Source organism: Tamandua tetradactyla, chromosome 2 (genome assembly GCF_023851605.1).
Source record: "Tamandua tetradactyla isolate mTamTet1 chromosome 2, mTamTet1.pri, whole genome shotgun sequence".
NCBI lineage: Eukaryota > Metazoa > Chordata > Mammalia > Pilosa > Myrmecophagidae > Tamandua > Tamandua tetradactyla.
The window spans coordinates 18538587-18560389 of NC_135328.1; the positions used below are offsets into that span (position 1 = coordinate 18538587).

Here is a 21803-nt window from a genome sequence, read left to right on the forward strand (position 1 = left end):
GGAAATCTACCGCAGCATTGTGTGTATAGATTACTCTTTATCAATTTCCATCCTCATATAGTTTAGGTTGCAATTCATTTTCACAGTCCTTCCATTGCTCCAACTTGTCAGTCGGCTCAGCAGTCTCATGCTCTGACCTGGAGGAGGATAGCGTGCTATAAATAGCCTAGGGACGCATCAGTCATAAACTCCTCAAATGCAAATGTACCATGTGCGAATATTATTCACAGAGGCTTAAACACTTAAGGAAGAGAAGATAACATGATTGGAGTCAAATAAATGTTTTATTAGTGTTGTATTTATTTTTGCAAACTTCTATAACTCCATACATTCAGAGAGGGCCAGAAATACAGGTCAATTTGGAGAGAAGTGTTTGTCTACAGTTTTGATCTGCAAAGAAAATATGTTGTCAGTTACTCTTGACTTCCTTGTGAAGCCTCCAGGAAAATCTGTAAAGAGATGGATGAGGTGACAAAACAGATCATGGTGAAAAGGGGCTAACACTGAAGCAATTGAGATTAGGTCAGAAATGCTTTTGTTCAAGTTCATTCAAGACTCAATCACATTATTCTGCAGGGATGCTGGGGAAATGACAATTTGACCTGCTACAAGGTCCTTTGTACCCTTGATAGCTTGTGAATAGCTCCCTGTACTTCAGCAAGCTTAAGCACATCCTTCACTGCTGACTTGTCTTAACCTGGCATACCCAGCACTTTGCCATGTCATGTTACTATTTTAGAGGTCTGTTATATCCATGCGTATGTATGTGTATATGCATGGATGCATGCACATATATACACACATGGAAATATACATATTTATAATACATACACACAGGTACCCCTATTATGTAATAAATTCAAAAGGCCAATAATACTTTAAAACAGATCTTTAGCTTAAATTTTTCACACCGAAAATCATGACAAATTGCTTTTTAAACTTAAGATAGCAAATGATAACTATTCTAAATCGAGAACATTTTGCATAGTTATGAAATGTTTGACACTTCTAATTCTATCAGCATTATTAACTAAAATTAGTTTGGAAGCCCAAGCCTATGTTATAAGGACCAAACAAAACCTGGGTAAATATTGGTAAGGATCTATAAATTATATCACCTTATACACTGAAAACCTAAAGGAATCAGCCAAACTCTTTCAAATTATGAGTTAGTAAAATTGTTTGAAATGAAAGGTAGTATCCAGAAATAGCCATTTAATAATAATGAGATCCCATTTTATAGCAAGAAACTTATAAAATACCTGGGAATAAACCTGACGATGATTATGACAAATTAAGAAAAATTAAGAAACTTAACTATAAATATTACTTTGTAAAACTAGACGTATAGAGGTAGCCCAACTGGGAAGAGAAATTAATTTGTAGCACTAGATCAATTCTAGTCAACATCCCAACAGAATTTTCTTTTGTCTGGACAAAATCTGTTCTAAAATCCGTTTGAAAAGAAACACTGATCTGGGAGGTGGTTAGCAGTAAGTGACATTTAAACATCAGTAAATCAAACACAAAGCCAAGGCAGGGTCTCTCAGCCTCACTGTTTTTGACATTTTGAGCTGGATGATTCTTTGTGGTGGGTGCTGCACCGTGAACTGTAGGATACTTAGCAGAACTGCTGGTGTTGCCTGTAGCACCACCCCCCATCCTCAGCTATGACAGTTAGAAAAGTCTCCAGACATTGTCAAATATCCTCTGTAGAGAAAACCTTCTTCCAGTCAACAACCACTGAGCTGAAGGAAAAAAAAAATAGAATTAGAGATTCATGAAATGAAATAAAAAGCTCAAAAATAGACCAATTTAATATAGGAAGTTCATTCATGTAAAGATATGCATAACTGAACAATGAATAAGGGAAGGTTTTTTTTATTTATTTTTTATTTTTTATTTTTTGGCTTTTTAAAAGGGAATTTAATAAGTTACAAGTTTACAATCCTAATTCCAAGAAAATATCCAATCTAAGGCACCAACAAAAGGTTACCTCCACTCAAGAAAGGCTGATTCCATCAAGAACACTTCTGTCAGCTGGGAAGTCAAAAGTTCCTGCCCTATAATATTGAATCAGGATTAAAAGAAATGGCTGCCCCTACAAGATTGGATCAGGATTAAAAGATATGGCTTTTCTGGGGTACACAACACTTTCATACCAGTACAGGTAGTCAGCCCAAGGCAAGGTCAGGACATAGATTGCTACTATTAAGGACTGAATCATCCCACAAAGGGATATGTTGAAGTCTTAATTCTCAGTACTTCAGATGTGACCTTATTTGAAAATAGGGCTATTACAGATAGGATGAGGTAAATTAAACTGAGATCAAATTGGAGTAGGGTGGGCCCCTAATCCAATACAACTGATATCCTTGTAAGAAAAAAGAACATTGAACACACGTCAACAGAGAGAGAAGACAACCATGTGGCAGAGGCAGACATTGAGTTAGGCTACAAGCCAAAGAACTTCACAGACTGCTGGTAAGCTACCACCAGAACCCTATAGACTTCAGAGGAACTTGATTTTAGACTCATGCTTTCCAGGACTGTGAAACAATAAATTTCTGGTTTTTAAGCTGCCCAGTTTGTAGCTTTGTTCTTGAAGCCCTAACAGACTAGGACAGCTACTGTGGGACAACAGGCTTGAGTCAAGTACAGCTGTGGAGGACTCTGAGTGACCAAGGTAGCCTGAACACTATCAGCAGGAGGAGAGGAATAACCAACAAGGAGGAAATGAGAAGAGAAAAGAGATGTAAAGGATATTAGAAACTGTCTCCAGATCACAATTACGTTTGCTTTTTTATTTGGTACAAACTTATATGCATAAATCAGTATTACTCATGTTGCAATTTACTATTGTTTCTTATTTGAAAGCTCTGTTTTATTTTCTTAGCTACTAAACCAATACCACATAATAGACTGGCTTAACAATAGGAATTTAATGCCTCACAGTTTCAGAGGCTGAAGGCTTATTTTCTCCCAGGGTTGGTATCTTCTGACTTGGCCATCTTGGGGTTTCTTGGCTTTTCTATCACATGGCAATGTACATGGTGGTATCTTCTCCTTTCTCTTCTGGTTCTGTTGACTTCTGGCTACTGGCTGTTCCCCATGGCTTCTCTCTTTGTGGACTCTTCTATAAGGGCTCTTGGTTCAAGGAGGCCAATGATGTTCAGGGTTTCTCTCTCATCTGGAAAGGCACATGGCGAACACAGTCGTAGTTTCTCTCTTGGCTGGAAGGGCACATGGCGAGCAAGGCGTCATCTGCTTTCTCTCATGGCTTCCCATTTCATGAAGCTCCCCAGGAGGCATTTTCCTTCTTCATCTCCAAAGGTCACTGGCTTGTGGGCTCTTTGCTTATCGTGGCTGTGTCATTCTGCTCTGCTCTGAATCTCTAAGGGAAGGTTTTTATAATTGTAGTTGTGATGAACAATTTAGAAAATAGATTAATATATAACCAGATATGATACTATACATTAAAATTAAATGGACTATAGTAAATCAAATCACTGAAGGAACTAGGAGAAAACAGACTTAGCTATCTGATCTTTGGGTTGGTAATCAATGAAGGGAACTATCTAAAGACTCCATCACATAAAAGCAAACGTCGACGTCAGCCACAAATGGCATCAATTCAAAGAAAGAGGAAAATTGTAGACAAGAAAAAAATGTTGGACCCATTATAGCAGATTAGGATTAATATCTACACCAGAGGTCAGCAAACATTTTCTGTAAAGGGCTGGACTGAAAATGTTTTTGGCTTTGTAAGCAAGGCCAGTTCACAGGGGTGCAGCCCATACTTGGTACAATCTTCTGCTGCCTCTGTCATCAAGTTCTCCAAACTTTGTTAATTAGGAGCCCTGCATTTTCATTTTGCACGGGGCCCTACAAATTATATAACCAGTCTTATTTGTGGGCCTGAGGTCTCTGTTGCCTCTACTCAGCCCTGTTGTTGTAGCTCAAAAGCAGCCATAAACTCTACAGAAATGAATGAGCATTGCTGTTTCCCAGTTAAACTTTATAAAGACAGACAGTGGGCTAGATTTGGCCCTTGGACCAAAGTGTACTAAATAGATGTGTACTAAATAGGAAGCTTTTAGAAAATGATAGACAGAACCATATATAAACTATGTCCAACCTCATAATTGTCAAAGGAATGCCTATTTGCAGAAGGCATCTATTAAATTAATACAAACTTAAAATAATAATAATTTTCCATGCTGGTGAAATTGTGGCAAATCTGGTAGCCTCAAGCAGCATTCAATGTGATATAACTTGGAAAATCTTTCAAAAACTAACATGCCTGAAGAATTATAAAAAGGCACCTACTCTTTAACTGAATAACTTCACCCCTAGGAATTTATCCCAATAAATAGGTAAAAAAAAAAAAAAATAGGAAATACTATGTGCATGAAGAGGTCCACCAGAGATTTATTTGTAAAAGATGAAAAACTGAAAGCTACATGCAAAAAAAATCCTGCAATTGAAGCATGCTCAAATCAAGTATAATATATCAATATAACAAAAGACTGTAGTATCAATAAAATGACCCACCTTGTGCATATAACAACTGGGGCGTGTTTTTGGTATCTGTTAAGTGAAAAGAGCAAGATGATAAAGTCCATCAGTGCTATGTTTGCAAAAATGTAAAAAATTATGTGTGCATCATGATAAATACTGGAAGAAGCCAGAGAGGAAGGAACAGGAATACAATTATGGAGTTCCAACTCTGGAGTCAGTCTTTCCCTGTGCTGGACTCTCAGCTCTGCCTACCCCAAGCAATTTGACATCATCTTGGACAAGTTACTTCAGCCTCTCTAAGCCTCAGTCCTAAACCCTGGCCTTGTGCATGTAAACTCATTAGCAAATAGGATCTTTGGAGATCCTTTTAGTTATCATGAGGCACAAACTGAATCAGGTAGCTTCCGTTCAGCATGACTAGAGTCCTTAAAAGCAGGGGGAACTTGGACACAGAAGTAGGAAACAGGGGGAGACAGAAGGGGAGAGAGTCGGCCATGTGACAGAGGCAGAAATTGAGTTAGGGCTTGCCTGCAAATCAACCCCAGAATTCTACAGAGGAAGTGTGGCTCAGCCAAAACCTTGATTTTGGACTTCTAGCCTCCCAAACTGGGAGACAATAAATTCTTTTCTTTAAAGCCAACCAGTCTGTGATCTTTGCTATAGCAACCCTGTCAAACAAGACAGGGGGTTTCCAACTTAGTTGCACTAGGCAACTCTGCCCCTGCGCTGGAAAGTGGGTGCATGACAGAGTTCACTCCAGCCAGGAGTTTTCAATACAGAAATCTGAAAGATTCCTACAACTTCAGGACAACTACTGCTGGTGCAAAGGGCCAGGTTATGGTATTTATAAGGCTATTCCACCTTTTTTCTCTGTTACACCTGGAAATATCTATTAGACTAATATGGGCAGTGTCCTGTTTCCCCACCAGGCCAGGTTATCTATTAAGTATCTATTAAGATTAAGGAGCATTCAACAATATAAAACCTGGGGGAGCTGAGCAGCTGGTCAGTGAAATTGAGATGTTTCATTCGCAGTGACACCAGTTCTTAACCTTTTGGCTGTGCTCCATTTCACTCACAGCATGGAAACATGCAGGGAGTGGCCAGTCCATGCCCTGTGCTCAGCCTGATGACATCCACCCTCTTGGGGCTGCACAGCCATGAGCCCCACCTTGGTACTCTGTGCTCCATGCATCAGAACACCTTAAATCCTACTCTTCCTCAGCTGGGTTCTTAGCTCCTTTGTTTACTCTGAAACACATAAGTGACTTGTAGAACTCCCAGAGCCATGGCAGAAAGGCAGGGGATGGCCCCTGTTTTTCTTCTTGTTACTGTCTTATCTGCTCACTCATTAGACTTATTTTCACCTTCATTTCCCCATAGCGTTTGGTAGGAATAAAGCAGCCCCTAACTCAACTTGAGAGCTCCACTGACATTACTAGTCATGTCTTCTAGATCAAGGTTTGTCAACCTCGGCACTACCGGCATTTTGGCTGGATAAGTCTCCATTGTGGGGTTGGCCTGTGGATCATAGAATGTGCAGCAGCATCCCTGGTCTCCATTCATTAGATGCTGGTAGCTGTGCCCCAAAGTCATGACAACCAAAAATGTCTCCAGACATTGCCAAATGTTTCCTGGGAGCAGAATTGTCCCCGGTTGAGAACCATGTAACTGACTTCCAGATGGCTTCCTGTTCATTCATTCATGCTTTTAAAAAAAATTGTAATAGCATATTTACAATGCATCATGTTGAGTCGAATAAGTTCAGTCTACAAAAGGACAAATATTGTTAGATCCTACCTATACAAAATATCTAATACGCAAATTCATAAAGACAGAAAATAGATTAGAGGTTACTAGGGAACTGAAGGGTGGTGGAATGGGGAGTTATTGCTTAATGGGTACAGAATTTCTGTTTGGGGTGATGACAAAGCCATGATAATGGATGGTGGTGACAGTAGCACGATATTGTGAATATAATTAATATCATTGAATTGTACACTTGAAATGGTTAAAATATGTTAGTCCTAAATGTCATTTAGCTGAGCACCTACTACATGTCAGACACGATGGTTTAAATACATGAGTTTGTTTATTCTTCACCTCAAACCTAAAATTAACCCCCCAAAATTAGATCCAGTTTTAAGGTGGTGAAATTGAGGTTCTGTTTGCCAAAGCCTACATAATTACTATCTGGATTTGGACTTAGATCTAACTGCAAGACTTGTTTTTTCTGCTACATTGAAACCCAGAATATTATTAATCTATTTATATACATATTGCATGTAGAACAATAAAGCACCAAAGAAAATATCAAAGAGCTACATCAACTCAGCAGTCATTACATTATTAAAATGCCAATATCTTTTAGAACAAATGATTTTCTTACAACTCTGCCTTTTAGCTAAATAGGAAGTAATTTATCATTATGGGTAATTAGAGTCACAGGATTTTCCTGTCCTTGAGCATATCAAGTCTCTCAGTCATGAACTTCAGAAACAGATTTGAAACTAATATGTTTCCATAGCCAGAATGCCCAAATGTAGTACAGGCTTCACAAGAGACTTGATCCAGCCATTCAAAAACTTTCACCAAAGACTGTTTAATTTAGATTCTCATCTCTCAGCTGCCTTTCTTAACACCAACTTCATCCTTGGGTTTCATACCACTCCCCGGCAATTCCAGGCCCTTTGGTAGTAGCTCAGGCCTCACAGTTGCATCCAAAAAGAAAACAGGCTCTCTTGTGATCACTCCATAAAATTGAGAGGAAGCTACTTCTTCTTTTAAATCATTGAGTCATTGATTGAGTCATTGAGTCAACCTCGAACCAGTCACTGCAGCCAGAAGGTTAGATATAAAGTTGTTTTAAGTCTATCAAGACTCAACCCTAGAGCTCCAGGATATGGGCTAGTGGATGCTGGGGGTGGTGGTGGTGGCGGTAAATAGCACGCTTCTACGCGGGCTCTGCTAACCTACCCCTACAGTCAGAGGTTTGTTATTTAACAACTCTTCCCCTTTTTAGTACTGACCCTTTACCACAGACCTGTCTCCTTTGCCTGGCATTGTTGGAAGCTCCTTGAGAAGTAACAGGTACAACCCAGAAGGCAGCAGACCAGTGTGTTGGGCCAAGACCAAGAAGCAGGTCTTAGCCCAGGACAAGGGAGAGAGGAGAGGTCTCCCCAGCCAGCCCCCAGGGAATGGCCAGAATCTCTTTGGTAAATGGGAACTCCCAAGGGGCCCTGCCAGTCTGTCCCCATTGCAGGTAGCGCAGCACTTCCCTCTTCAAGGGGTATGGAAAGGAGCTTAACTTTTTGAGCACCTGCTCTATGCCAGGCTAGTCACATACACCATTTTGCATCTTTGTGCCAGTACCCTGTGAGAGAGACATTGCTATCATACTTTATAGATGAGGAAATGGAAACGCTGAGAGATGAAGGAACTTGTCCCAGAACATTCCACCTGTAGGAAGCAGAGCATGGATTCACAATGATATCTTCTTCACTCCAAAGCCTGGGCTTTGTATCACCAAAATCGAATACCCCAGAAGATAATCAATGAATCAGTGTATATTTACGGAGAATCTATTATTTATCAGATTGTGTGCTTTACATTATTTGCGTGAGAGAATACAAAGCCTTTTTTCTTCTTCCAGGAATAAATGAATGGAAGAGGAAAAGAGAATAGGAAAGATAAAACCCTTGTGCAATGTGAAGAATCTTTAGCCATCCTCATGGTAAGGAGGCCGCCTAGAGAATCAGCTTCGAGATGTAATAGTAACAGCATCTACAGCAAGGGATATTCCTGGAGCAGGGATGTGATGCACTAATTCTTTGGGCAGTGTCACCAAGTCCCCAGAGAAATTAGTGGCAGCTGGGGCAGCCCTGCAGTGACTTGGGGGAAGCCAGTAGAATGTATGACTGTCCCATTATAACATGTCTCAGCTCTGCCCCAGGTTTCAATGGCCAAGGGCAATGCCTGTTAGAGAAAGATACGAACAAATACACACCAACGTGGGTTTAGCTAAATTCAAACCCTGTATTCTGGAAAGGAATAAACACGGGATTCTAATTTCTGGACTGTCTTGAAAAGCCAGCGTAGCCACAAAATTTGTATCTCCACAAACTCTGGTATTATGCAGATTTCTTTCAGCTCTAGCAAGAATCTGCCTTTTAGTTATATCAAAACTCAATAAAACCATCACCCATCCATCTCAGTCTCTATATATGTGGCATCCTGAGCTCACATAAACCTTTGAAAGTTGTGATCTATGAGTTAAACCCCAATGCTCATTTCTTTGCCCGTTATATAGAAGTGAGATGGCAACAATAAAAACAATCATTTCTCCATTGAATCTCTCAGAGAATACAGGCAAATGATTGTTTACTAATGTTGCTGGAATGCAATATACCAGAAAAGGATTGGCTTTTACAAAGGGGATTTATTAGGATACTAATTTACATTTCTCTAAGGCCATGAAAATGTCAAAATTAAGGCATCAGCAAGAGGATACCTTCACTCAAGGAAGGCTGATTACAGCTGGAGTTTCTCTGTCACATGGCAATCATATGGCAATGTCTACTGGCACTTCTCTCCTCAGTTGATAACCAAAATGTCTCTCTTAGATCCTATGGGTCCTTGTTGCCACTCCTTGTGTATTTTCCTTCTCTAAGAACTTATGGGTCCTCTCTTAGCTTCTCTGAGGCAAACTCTGGATTTGATCTCTTAGCTTAGCATCTCCCAGCACATTTTCTATCTCCAGATATCTGTCACCTCCCTGCTCTCTATATCAGCTTTGAGCTTTCTCTATGTTTTCTGCCTTTTATTCTCATCACAAGAGGACTCCAGTAAATGGATTAAAAATTGGATAGGCCATAATCAAAACATCCCACCTGCAATTGGGTGGGTCACATTTCCATGGAAACAACCTAATTAAGAGGTCCCACCCACTTGATTGGATTAGAAGAACATGGCTTTTCTGGGGGTACAAAACAGATTCAAACCAGCACAGCAACTATATATGCTTTGGCTTGTTCTGCAGATAGCCTAAGCAGGAGTCCTCAAATGAGTTTCTGCAGAGCAGTTGGCTTCAGAGAGAAGGTCCCAAAGGTATCTTGTGGTGGGGCCAAGAGAAGACCATGTGCTTTCTCCCTCCATCTTTTCTCCAGGGAATTCTCTACCTCAGTATGCTTCTTATGTTAGAGCTGTATGTGAGATTGTATTTGAGGATATTTCACTAGTAACAAAAGTTCAAAAACCGTAGTGCTAGAAGGAGCCACCATGTATTTACCTCTGAAACTTCTAAGCTGTTCTCAAAAGGCCAGGTCTTAAAACAATGAGGGCATCATCAACAACTGGGGAGAACACCAGCTGCTAGGGGCAAGTCTGCCCTGGACATGCGTGGGAACACATTAGTTGGGATATAAGAATTCTGGGCATGACATCCTACAACAGAATTTCCAGAATTTGTATGAGACCATCCCCTTACAATCAGAAACCCTCGCCCTTTGAGAATTCACTAACTCCCCCACAGCCAACAAGGATCTGTAATGGTAAATTCTGAGTCAAATCCCAGGGTCTTAAGCTTTCAGGTAGCCAGTGGGGACCACAGACCATTTGAGCTGCCTTGGGAAGTGAGAAATGACAAATCCAGTTTAAAATGAAAGGTCTACTCAATCAGCTCTGTCAATTAAAAAAAATTATATGTATTTTAAATATACATAACGTCTCATTTTGCCAGAGCTGCTATAACAAAGTACCACAGACCAGTTGGCCTTTTAAACCACCGGAATGTATTGTCTCACGGTCAGAGGCTAGAGGTCCAGAATGCAGGGCCCCGCTTGCTCTGAAGTCTGTGGCGACCCGGGGTGCTCCCCAGAAATCCATAACTCAGCCTCTGCCCCCCACACCTGGCCCTTGCTCACTGCCTGTCCCCTCCTGGCTGGGTTCAGATCTCCTCAGCTCTAAGGACTCCATTCGTTTTGGATGAAGGCCCACCCCGACTCAGTCTGACCTCAGTTTAACAAAGAGAATCTTCAAAGCGCCTACTTACAAATAGGCTCACATCCACACAGCTCTGGGGTTAAGGCGATACCATGTCTTTGTTGGGGGCTGATTCAATACATAACAATAACCTAACCAGTGCTTCATCATTGTCTAAAATAAGCCATCTGTTTTTAGACTGTATTTTTTTGTTCCTAACAGTTTAATGAATCAAGATGAAACTCTTTTCTGAGTTGCTGTCCTACTCCTACTAATGACACATTGCAATCTGTGGCTGTATATCTGGGTCTAAATCTTCCCTGTTTTATAAAGATGGAGTAGCAAACCCTTCAGTCTCCCTAGAAAGGATATTGTGAGAAATAAAAAAAGCACCATTGTACTTTAGACTCTGGCAATCGATGAGATAAAAAGCTGTATAAAATGGAAAGATTCAGCAAAAAAAGGGTTTTATCCACAAATCAGGTGATGCATGTCTATTCTCCTTGATGGTTATAAACTAACAATAAAATGTTCTGCCCCCCAAATAATGAGGATTCAGGTTCTATATCCAAAATAATATGATCCACTATTCAATTTTGAATATTTTTTTTTATTTCAGTTCATGGTGGGGGAGGTAATGAAAAGCTTCCATCTGAATGCTTCAGAATATTTCCCTTCTCACTAAACCCTATTACTGATGTTCAGGTGTTTGGTTTGTGAGTCTTTGAGGGTATAGTTTATTTCTTCTTTAAAAGGAGGTATATTAGTTTCCTAGCGCTGCCCTAACAAATGACCACAGACTGGGTGGCTTACAACCACAGACATTTATTTTTGAGGGTAGAAGTCTAAAATCAAGGTGTCAGCAGGGCCATGTACCTTCTAAAGTCTCTAGGAAAGAATTCTCCCATTTCTTGGCTTGTGACAGCATCACTGCAATTTCTGCCCCTGTTTTCACATGGCCTCTTCCCTGAGTGTGTCCTCCGTGTTTCTATGTCTCTCATCTCTCTCTCCTTATGGGGACACCAGACACTGGATTTAGGGGGCCCCCTCTAAAGATGAAGTGACCTCATCTTCACTTGATCGCACTGCAAATAATCACCATTTCCAAATAACGTCACATGCACAGGTTCCGGGTGGACGTGAGTTTTGGGCAGACACTAGACAACTCAACACCAAGGGAAGCCTATGCAGTGTCATTCAGGAGATGAAACGCACTGCGGACTCTTTCCAGTGGCTGGTAGAAGGTCAAGGGTGGCCTTCGAAGATATCACAGGTAGAAATGGCTACGTTAGCATGTTTGCCCAGAATCTGGCTTCTCAGGAGTCTGCCCCTTGGAGTCATTTGAGGAATGAATTTCCCCAGCAATTCCTGCTTAAGTGGAAAGCATCATTAAGTCAGTTCCTTTAGAGCATATGACATCTTTAATGTTTTTTTATGGGCCATTTGTGGAGTGAAATATTGTCACTGCTCACACGGCAGCCTCCCTAAAACAGAAGGGGCCATACACAGGTTTGCCAGGGCCGTGCCTGCCCTCATTGTGAGGGCTGAGTGCTCATTCTAGACCACGCAGAGCCCCCAAAGCCAGAGCCAGACCACTGCCATACAAAGACCCACCCACAAACTCCCAGATTTCCAGAACCTCTCTTCCCAATTTGCTGAAATTGCCTGTGCAGTTGAACATAAGGGGCAATGGAAGGGCCAACCCCACTCAGGAGTGGAGGGGCCTTGACACAACACCTCTGTCTCCCTCCATGCTCACTTATAAGTGATGGTCAGCCTCGAAGCCTTCATACACCCCCACTTAGAACTCCTCCCACACTCTTCCCTTTGCCTGTCTAGCCAAATGATATAATTTATAAGCGTCAAATATTAGAGGCACTGATTTGGTGATTATTAAGGTGCTTTCCTAAAAATGATAGATCTACTCCTATTAAGGTGGTGGAACTAAATACAAATACAAATATTGGGGCTTGAAGGATCTTTTGGATCAACTCACCAATAGCATTTATTTTGCAGCTGGAGAAACTGAGGCCCAGAGGTATAAAATCACTTGTCTCTGGTCCCACCATGAGTGTAAGGAGAAAACCAAGACCAGACCCCATGCCTCCTGAACCCCGCTACAGTGTACTTTCTGCAGAACCAAATGGCCTGTAGCTAATTTTCATCTCTTTCCCAGCTTGCTTCCGGACCTTAGTCTCTGATGTGATGGTTCAGCTGCTTGCACTCTGGGTTGGGGTCATTCTAGTTTCTTGTAAAGTGAATTTCCTGGGAACCTTGCTGCTTGACTGGCAGAATAATATATATATTTTTTCAGAATAATATTTCGAGAAATTAATCAATGCTTTTGTGTGTGTGTGTGTGTGTGTGTGTGTGTGTGTGTTTATCCCCTCCCCTGCCCACCCCACTCCATTCTAAGCAAGTAGCCAGATGTCAGTGTGTTTTGTAGACATAGGAATGTGTGCCAGAGAAAAAAACAGAGGCTACTTAAAGTTAGAGACTTTTCTTGTCTTTGTCAAAGCTTATGTTCCTTATAGGGATTGTGCTAGAAGACTTGCAGGGGCAGGTGAAGAGAAGAGGGCAGTCTCTTTCAGGGCCAGAGAGAGGGAGGGAGGATATTCCCTAAGACTAGGAAACAGAACAGAGTGGATTCTTCATTAAGGAGGACATGCGTCCTGCTGGGCGGCAGAAGTGCTGAGAGGTGGCAAGACCACAATGGTGATGAGCCAGGGAGGCTGCACCTTGGACCCTGGACCCCCACCCAGCAATGACGTCTGTGCCCTGACTGCAGCAGAGCCCTGGAACTCAAGGAACTTGAAGGAAACCCGGGAGATGGACAATGAGGTGTCAGGGGACCCAGTGTAGACCAAAATTCCGAGGGCTGCTGGGATGCACTGTAAGAGCCTGTAGGGGAGCCCCAATTACTGCAGAGACTAAATTTCCCATGGCCCACTGTGATGGTGGCTCAGGTCAGATAGAAACTGACAACCCTAACCCCCAAGACCGCCAAAAAAAAAGAAAAACTATGGGACTTCTTTACACCCTAATTTATACATAAGATTTATACCTGCTACATTTATATTATCAATTTTTATCATTAACCAAACATAAGCTACCATATTTGCCTCAACAACTAGAATCCTAGCAATAAATTTTAAGAGTATGAAACATCAAAACAATGACTTGACCCTGGAAAGATTCCTGGTGCTGGGGAGGTATTTTCTCCTCTGAGAAGCCCTCCCTGACCAGTTCCCCCCCTTTCTAGCTACCACCATATCTCATGAATTGCTCGCTTGCTTTTAGGACTCTCTCCCCTACTAGACTGCGAGCTCCTTGAAAGCAGAGTATGGACTTCATTCATCAGTGTATCCCCAGGAACCAGCATGAGAGCAGATGCTTGGAAAAGCATTGACAAATCTACATTATGCTGTGGTCTGAGCTGCGGCATTTTCTCTCAAGAGTTTCAGAGCAAAGCTGTGGGTCAGCAACTCAGGCTACACATAATTTCATTTTGAGGTTAAAGAAAAGCATCTGTGCATTCTGCATTTGGCTTCCTGCAGCAGTTATTTAGAAGGTGCAACCTTCCTCGCTTTTAGATTTTGCTGCTGTTTTCACTTTCAACTCAGGTCAGTTCAGGAAACTCTTGGCGAATACTTAATATGTTTGAGGCACTTTGCTATGTGCTATGAGGAAGCCTGTGTGCACACACATATGCATACAAAGCACACACATGCACACACTATGGAGATCAGACAAAACCAATCTAAACTGAGAGAAAAATCATGTTGCAAATTCCCTTCTCCTCATGTCCACTGTAGTTCCCATTCCCAGGCTGAACATAAGCCCACGTGCCTGAAGCGGTTACAAATGCTGAGCCATGTCAGTTACATATGGTAGGTGTGTAAACACACAAACAAGAGATTTTGCAAGCAAGAAGTTAGGTGCAAATCCCTTTTTTTGGGTCTTAGTTGCTTCATATGTAAGTAGATATGATACTTGCCTAAGGGGGGTGGTGAGACTGTATCACACTTAAAATGCAGTGTAAGGTACTATTAATACGTTAGCTGTTTATTGTTTTCAAGTTCATTAACTTTACCACATCCCTAAGATCTTGTTCTCCTAACTACCTTACAGTCAGTTCTTGGTTAGCTATTTCCTGAGAATAACCAGACCTCTAGAAGTTAAAACATACCTTATTTTTCCATTTACAAAAGCATGCATTAAAATGCAGAAAAGATAAGGGGGAAAAAGCCATTGTCCAATTATCCAAAGAAATCTACTTCTAATATTTTGATGTATCTCTTTCCAGAGTTTTCTATGTATATTTTATTTCCTAATTGGAATCATACTATATTTCATATACGACTTCTTTTATTTATCCTTAAAATTAAAGATGCACTTAAAATACCTTTAAAAAACAAAAACAGGTGCCAACTTTAAAATCCTGGGCATTGGAAAGCTTTCATCCCTCAGCTTCTGCCACAAGATCGTAGCAAAGTCTTTAACAGGAAGCAAACTTCAGCATTAAAACTGGCCACAAGTTTAGAGAACCCTTTTGGAGGGTCACAGCCAGCAAAGTCAGCAGATTTTAGAGCATCTCCAATTTCTGTGCCTTGCCAAGTGACTGAATCAGAGAGGCAATTTGGCTGTTGCCTTCTGACTTTAATTCATGTTTAATACTCATGGCAAGAGTGCACTTCCTCTTGTAGGTTCTCATTAAGTTCTCTCTGAATCAGTTAATGCTCTGTTTATAAAGACGTGGATATTTTCTCTAATTACTGTAATTTTGACTGCTGCTGTAAAAATCAGTGCTCCATGTCACACTGTCAGAGATCATTGCAGATGCTTCTTCTCCCCTCCCTCTCCATCTCTAGAAATTAGACACATTAAAAGGTTTAATACACCAAAAAAAAGGTTAATAAAGAAAGGGACGTCCAGACATCTCATGCCCCATTCATTTCAAGTGACCCCAGAATAAAACCAGGATGCATTCATCAGGGCAGCTGAAATGTGGTCTATTTAATCATCTAGGGTATAGATGCAGAGTTCTATTGCTTATAATAAATTTCATTATCGTGAAATCCAATTCATTCTGCCTAACAGGAATGAAGATGATTTATGGTCAGAGAAGCACATTTTCCACTCCTGGTATTTCCTTTCCTGGGAAGGGAATATCCACAGTGGTAAAGCCACTGGTCTCCCTCCACTCCTTGAGTTGCCAAGACTGGCAAGTTTGGAATAAGAACCCAGTAAGCATTGTATGGTCTTCTTTAGAAAATGCTTATGAGAAAACAGGGGCCTAGATTGTAAGCTCTCATAGCAGTCACATTTAGTCCGGAGTAGTAACTATTATTTCTGGATTTTGAGGGACTGTTTTATATATGTATAACCTGGTATTTAGAGATAAGTACGAAGCCAGTCAGGTCAGGATTAAGGTAATTCAGAACACAGGGGTAAGGAAGACATTGTCTATATTTTAAAAACTCACCTACTCTTTGAGACCAAAGGAAGAAAGGTTTATTTTGTTCTGAACCTAAATTTTCTATAGCACATAATCTAACTCAACCTGTCTGGATAGCTCATATAAACAATTGAAACACAGGGAGCCCAGAAGAAGAATGAGGGTCTTTTATCCAGTATAGCTAATGTAGTGCCTGAATACATCCCAGAGTATATTAAACAGATAATCAAAAAGTATTGGCAAAGTCCCTTGACAGAAGGGAGGAAAAATATGAAACTATTAAATTTTACCACTGAGAAACCCCAGATACAGTGTCAAACTTTAGGGACACCCAAATCAATAAGCCAAGCCCTTGATCTTGAGGCTGGCTCTTGTGAAGCTTATGTAGGTAGCGGAGAAGCTTAGACTACCTGTAGGCATGCCTAAGAGTTACTTCAGGAGGACCTCTTTTGTTGCTCGGTCTCTCTAAGCCCAACTCTGCAAGCAAAATCATTGCTCTCAACCCCATGAAATCCAGGGGTGAAAGTCTCCCTGGCAGCGTGGGAGACGACTCCCAGGGATGAGTCTGGCCCTGGCCATGGGATCAACAATTTCATTCTGACCAAAAGGGGGAAAAGAAGTGTAACAAATAAGGTATCAGTTGCTGGAAGAGTTCAAATAGAGTCAGGAGGCTACTCTGGAGGCCACTCCTACTCAAGCTTCAATTAGACATTGCAGCCTATCATAATTTGCCAACCCCCAACCAAAGCCATTCCATCCAATCCTAAAGAGCACCTAGGGCAATATATAAGATTCTGCAAACGTTCCATGCACTAGGATAACTAGAATAATCTAACTAATTTGCCCAAAGTCATAGATCTAATGAGTGGCAGAGCTTGGACTTGAACTTTGGGACTCCAAATTCTGTGCTCTTTGTACTGCTAGGTCTGCTTCAGGAACCAACATGGTGTTGTCTGACTTATTAGCACTTCCCTATTTGTCAGCTGCTGAGCTCCATCTGTGGTTTCATGGAGTGACTCAAGTGTTATCTGCTTTACAACCCCATCACCACTGCACCCTAGCTGTTGGGTCTTGAGCAAGTTATTTTGCCTCTGTGTGCCTCAAAGATCTCAATCTGTGAAATGGGAATGAAAGTATCTAATGTTAAGAGGTGATTATAAGGAAAATGCCTAGTTGTTCATAGGGACCTAAAGACTTCCCTTTTCTCCCATTTGTGTTTTGGCTTATTTGACCCCAGCTGAAATAAACATTTCTCATCCTAACCTGAGCAACTTTCTTACCTGATCCAACCACTGGGACCTCCTCATACAGTTCTAGCATCTCAGCACCCAGATGTATTGGAATATACATCTCATGCATATTGACTAATCTTTCTAAATAGATAGCTTCCAAAGTACATTTCAGATTGAGCTTGGAATCTTCTGACCTGAAATGCAGCTGTACTCAAACAGCTTGTTTGCCAACAGGTGGCTGTGCTTAGTTCCATCTACTGCCATAATAAGCTTCTCCAAATACAGAAGTGCCAAAACGGATGGGTGCATGTGATTTTAACTTTACATGTGTAATGATTTAAAATGATATTGTAATTGGGACAAATGGATGAATAGTCAAAAGAAGAAGGTTTGAAGGACAAGCTTTCACAAAAATTAAACATGTGAGGAGGGTTGGTGTTGGAGGGGATGGTCCTATGTGCCCTGGGCTCTTCTGGCATGACCAGGCATGGATGGAAGTAGAGATCAGATTTGCAGGACAGTAACTCAGAAATGAGCCAGAAAAACTTTGTATTGGGAGGTGTAGGGAGACAGGGCTACAGTGTGAATGTGGCTTGGATATCACTGGTGGGCTTCACCACCATGTAATTTCAAAGTCAGCTACAGCTACCTGATACTTTAATAGCTATATAATATTATCTCTACCCTCTATTCTACACCTGTGGAAGTCCAGAGCCCTGCTCAAGATTTCTGTGGATAATTGGCGGTGAGGAAGTGGGGAGGAAGGATTTATATTTTCATGGTCTCCTCTAGCCGCATACTCCTGAGTCTTCATAGTCAAGTTGGTGTGCATCTTATTTCTCAGTGATTTGAGTTCTCATCCTTTTCTATGTAACATCAACTTGGAGCTCAGGGTTTTGTTTTCTCCCTATTTTATACACACCCACCCCTGAGGCAATTGTTTGCTGAAAGCATGGGGAGAAAGTTTACATTGCAATATTGCAAATCCTTTTAAATTTAATGTTAGACATCCCAGTTCTAAAACCATCTCCCTATCACCTGAGAAGTTTTCACTGGCCACTTCACGCCATAAAGTCACCTCATGGCTTCCCACCTGTTCTCTCTCTCTCTCTCTACATTTCCAAATTTCTATTAATTGCAAATGCAAAGCCTTTAGCTTTTCCTTGTGTTACTTTGGTTCCTAATAACCTTTGCCCTCGGGATTTGACCTTCTCTCCAAGTGGTAGTGTATTTTTCTTATACAAGCAAAATAGTTTCCCATATAAGGGAAATACTGGTAGGGACTTATTAAGCTGGAAAAATATAACCTAAGCAGAAACTCCTGTACAAGGAGTTCAGAGCACGAGTTTGGAGTTCGGGGCAGATTTTCTGGAGGAGAACCGAGCTTTGATCTACCTCTACCTAGAAGTGGCTTCATTGATTGAACAAAGGTAAAAATCTGAATGAGTCTTAAAGGTGGGTGGAAATTAGGCTGCCTTCTCCTGCTGCAAAAAGAGTTTCATCAGATAAATAAACCCTTACTTTTTGCTGTTCCTTGTGTCCCTGAATTTCATAAAGTTTTACATTCTAACTTCCAAGATGTAAAATTAAAAGTATTTTTGAGGACATGGGATCTCCAGATTTTTCTACAAATATAGATAGAATTCATTAATCATTTCATCTGCTACCTAGCATCTATGTCATTGTAGCTGTAGAAGAATTTGCTTTTGTTTTTTATTGGTGTTTAATAAATAATCTTTCTATCCACGACAGATTCCAGGGCTGGTGTGTTTTAGACCCAGGATGAAAAAATGCAGCTCTTTATCTCAGATACTATGTGTTCCAAATCTGTGGATTTGCATTTTTGCCCCCATTCCTTTCATGATTGTGTGCCTTTTGCTTGTGCGGGTAGGAGGACAGAGACAAACAGATCAGTATTTGTCGTATTAGGGAAGCTTGTAACACAAGACACGCTGTTTCATTCCCGTCTCATCACAGCTAAATGGGAGCCATGAGCATTGGGGATGCTAGTTCACCATGATGCAAATTCATCTCGCTTCTCAATTCCCAGGACTTGGAAATGCTGAATCTGCAGCTGTCGGGATATTTATTTCTCTCTTCAAAAAAAAAAATTAAGGCCTCCAACATCTTTCATTTATCTTGGAAAAAGCAAATATGTGCAGGCTGTACATTTCATTTCTAAAGTTTCATTTAGAACAGATGACATTTCTATGCAGATTCTTCTAAGAAAAAAAAAAAGTTTCCTATCTGCTTTGATTTGTTGATCATCCCAAAATGCTCAGAATTACCGGGAGTACATCTCCGAGTTCTGCTGATAGAACACCAATGCCCCCTGCTGATCAAGTTCCCCAAACTTTTCCTTCAAAAATGGCATTCTAAACCCCGAAGTTACTACAACAGGCCCAATATTCTCCAGTCTCGCCTGAGAAAGACGTGCTTTTCTAAGGCCGTCTTGGTCTGCTTCATTAGCCTCTCATTAGTGTAATTTCCTCAATTAGTCTTTACTAAAGCAGCTATGGAGTTATTTCATGCATGGCTGGCTTTATTAGAAAACCCATTTTAAAAGTATCAGCAGAGCTATTTATACCTGACAAAATGGGAATGAGAACCAACATTTGATTATGGTAATTTAATTCCTTCTACATATTATTTATATTTCAGGAGAAAAGTCTCTCTAAATATCTTCATATTTGTGCTCGGTTTCTTCAGTATTTCCTATGGCTTGGGGTACAATGAGATTTTAAGGCCTAATGCTCCAGCTCTACTTGAACTCCCTTTACTGTCTTCTCCGTCAAGTAAATTCCAGGCCTGTGCTTGGCTTCAACTAGCTATAGAGAACACACCCCCATCAAAGCAACACATTGCTTCTCTGGAGAGTTCTGACAAAAAGTTCGTGCAAAATTTTCTCTGTTCAACTCTTATATATTGGGCTAATCTCTACCCTTTCTCTACAATAACAATTAGAAATTCTTCATATATTTGAATGCAAGGATTATTCCCTTCTCTTAGCATTCTTCTCCTCCTCAGTAAGAGTAATGCCAACTGTTGGGAGAAAATAAAGCTACTATTTCTTTAAATGTGAGAGACCAGGGGATAAGGACTTAAAAGAGAAAACCAGCAGGATATAAAATTCTTATTTTCAAATAACACAGTAATAGTTCTCCTCTCTCTCTCTCTCTCTCTCTCTCTCTGTCTTTCAAACACACATACATACAGACAAATTTCATGGTTACCCTAATCCACTTTAAAAATTGCCAGCTTTGAACTTAGTAAAGGAAGCAAGAGACAAATCCAAGCTTCTGTGATGGTGTGATTTGAAAGCTTTCAAGAAGATCCAACTCCAAAGCCCCTTCTTAAATGTCTGGAAATTGTTATTAGACCTCGCTACTTAGTTTACATGTTCTTAAGCAAGTCTGATTATCCCAGAGAAAAGGAGAGCTATCATTGTTTATAGGTTCTAGAACTATATCAGAGACAGAGGGAAAACAAGCTTTCATGGAAGTGACAATACAGAATCCTTGCATATTGAATTAATCTACTCTAAGCATCTAATCTAAACATTAATTAATTGCACACTGTGCACCAGGAATATACTAAGTACTGAGACTACAAGGATAAGCAGAATTTGGTCACTTTCCTTGAGGTGCCCATATTTTAGTGGTAAAAATTGTCATGAAAACAAGTAATTACAGCTTTATAATTATGATAGGAAATGAGGTTCTATGTGGATACAGAAGGAAAAGGTTTTAATGCTGCCTGGAGAAAGCAAGGAAGGCTTCACAGTGCCCAGGAACACCTGAATTGTTTAATAAAGAATTCATCAGGCAAAGAAATGCAAGAAAGTGTAACTGAAGCAGAAAGAATAGCATATGAATAGACCCAGAGGTATAAGAAAGCAGGACACATGTAGGCAACCCTACTTTGAAATGTATGGTTAGTCAATTGGATGCATGCATGGCTGTGCTATGAGATCAGACTGGAAACGTAGGGAACATGAGCTTATCGGGATCTTGGATGGCATGTTAAGGGGTTGAGACTTTTGTTCTCTTGAAAAGGGAGATCAATAGTTTTATGTTTTAGAAAAAGCATTTTAGCAGCAGTGTGGCAAATGGATTGAGATTGACGTATGGTGTTTTGGTTTCCTTGGCTGTTCAAGCAATACCATGCAATGGGTTGTCTTAAACAATGAGAATTTATTAACCTGCAGGGTTTTTTGAGGCTAGGAAAAAGTGTGTCATCCAGGCATGTCCAAAAGTGTATCCAAATAAAGGTGTCATTGGTGAACCCTGGTCCTTGGCTGCTCTGACACATGGCAAGGCACATGACAACTTCTCCTGGCCTCCCACTTCTCTTTTGGGTTCTACTGACATTCGGCTTCTTGCTTTCCATGTATTTCTCTCTATCTGAATTTCATTCTGCTTATAAAGGATTAAGACCCATCCTGATTGAGTTAGGCCACATTTTAACTGAAGTAATCTCATCTAAAGGTCCAACTTACAATTGGCTCACACCCATAGGAATGGATAAAGTTCTTTTGGGGTGCATACCTCCAAACTACCTCATATGGCAAGACCAGAAGTTAGGAATCAAGCTAGTTATATAATCTAAGGATG

At 40.7% G+C, this 21803-nt stretch overlaps 1 long non-coding RNA gene across 3 annotated transcripts in view; it reads right to left on the bottom strand.

Annotated features, from left to right (window-relative positions):
- Positions 1-276: 276 nt before the first annotated feature.
- Positions 277-21803, bottom strand: part of LOC143659154 (uncharacterized) — a 37582-nt gene continuing 16055 nt past the window's right edge. For 2 of the 3 annotated variants that reach the window (XR_013163440.1, XR_013163441.1), the window contains exon 4: positions 1463-1748. This is a non-coding gene — a long non-coding RNA (uncharacterized LOC143659154). Of the gene's footprint in view, positions 391-1462; positions 1749-21803 lie in introns of those variants that run through there. The other variant, XR_013163442.1, reaches the window with a different exon arrangement.